Below are 1,984 nucleotides of genomic sequence, written 5' to 3'. Positions count from 1 at the left end.
TCCGATTCCGTCGAAAATAGGCGTGCGAGCCGGTGGGGGTCACTCACACGCGCACGCAAAAGTTGGGTGCGTTTCGTCCATGTTGGCACATAGTCACAGTACAAACCTGAGGTGTCGGTCAGGGGTTACATGCCTGAAGTAGGTGTTCCCTCTCGCAAAGCCATGAAATGCCGCCATGTTTTTTGACACGCAACATGATGCCACGGAAGCACGCCTGCAAAATTGGGGTGCGTTTCGACAGTCGATGCATTTTCTACGTTTTTCTCCGTGGAAATACCCAGAAAAGGTCTCCCGACGTGACGCAACTTGCGTTCGTACTCCGATTCCGTCGAAAATAGGCGTGCGAGCCGGTGGGGGTCACTCACACGCGCACGCAAAAGTTGGGTGCGTTTCGTCTATGTTGACCGTCGAAAAAGTCATAATCAATTATTATCAAATAATTGATTATTAGTACTTATAAATTATAATAAACAACTTATTATTCTTACTTATAAAGTAAATAATAAAATTGGGGTGACGTTTTCTATATGAACTAGTTCTATATTAAGTAGTTTTCTAATATAATTACATAATAAATTCTATATTTAGTATTCTTTTTAACATAACTACTTAATAAATTCCATATCAAGTAGTGTTTTTTAAGAAGAGTATTTTCCAAATTATTATTAATTATAAATTATAACAAAAAACACTTTACTATTATGGAAACAACTGTAGCCATTAATACAAAACAAATAACAAATAAATAATGAACATTACATAAATTATAGAACATTTATACAGTACGTAGGGCTTTTCATTAATTATAGAACATTTATTAAACAACTTAATATTATTTTTTAAACAATAAATATATAAAAAAATAATCCCACCTCGCCCGCCGAACGACGCCGTGCGATGGCCGGGCCAGTGACTATGCGCGACGGCGCGTGTGGGCCGGCCCATTGAGTGTGCGCGCGGTGCGGCGCAGGGTCGGCGGTGGTGAGGACTAAAGTTTAGTCCCACCTCGCCCGCCGAACGACGCCGCGACCGCCTTATATGCCCATCTCCCACCGCCCTTACCGAACTCCTCTGATCCCCGCCCTGTCCCGCCGCTGCCCCGTTGGCCTGTGCTAGTCGTAGCTGGGTCGAAAGGCCGGCCCTTTCGCCACCCGGCTCGATCCGGCCGGACCGATTAGGCGCAGTTGCTGCCTCACAGGCGGGCTTATTTTTTTTCATCACTATTTTTTTTTGCCTTCTATGATTCACAGCGCGGGGGGAGGTGGAAGGGGCGCTTTTTTAGTCCCACCTCGCGCGCCGAGGGACGCCGGGACTGGTTTATATAGCCGCCTTTGAGTGATTTATTAGATAAGGTAGTAATAATGTCATATGACTTTAACTAAAGTCAACTGACATTATTACTATCTTATTTTTTAATATCAGCTCGTCAATTCGCGCAGAAATAACAATAGTAAAGTTTTCTTACGTATAATGTCAATACGAAATAAATTCTGTATTAAGTTCTCTTTTTAATATAATTACTTAATAAATTCTGTATTAACTAGCGTTTTTAGTTTAACTACTTAATAAATTCTATGTGAAGTAGTGTTTATTATGAACGGTCGTTTCCAAATTATTAGTTATACCAATAAACTCATTAATATTTGTTAATAAGCTGAAAAATTTCAGCCCATTCTGAAAATGTCAAAAAATCGACCTCGTTCAAATGAGTTTTTTTTCGACATCCTTCAAATGAGCCCAATTTTTTTTCTGTAATGTTGTATCATCATGACTAGGATGCATGACAAGTTTCGTGCCTTTTTGCCACTTTTAGAATTTTCTATAAATTTTTCGGTCAAAAATCCTAAAACACTGACCGGACGTGAAGCAATGTGCTCTTCGTTTCGAAATACGCTCACTTATTGGATTCCGTGTGGGAGTGGGCATACTGACTCACATGCAAAATTTCAGGCCATTCTGAAGATGTCAAAAAATCGACCTCGTT

The sequence above is a fragment of the Triticum aestivum genome, chromosome 5D (genome assembly GCF_018294505.1).
Source record: "Triticum aestivum cultivar Chinese Spring chromosome 5D, IWGSC CS RefSeq v2.1, whole genome shotgun sequence".
Lineage (NCBI taxonomy): Eukaryota > Viridiplantae > Streptophyta > Magnoliopsida > Poales > Poaceae > Triticum > Triticum aestivum.
Note: the sequence above shows the minus strand (reverse complement) of the source record.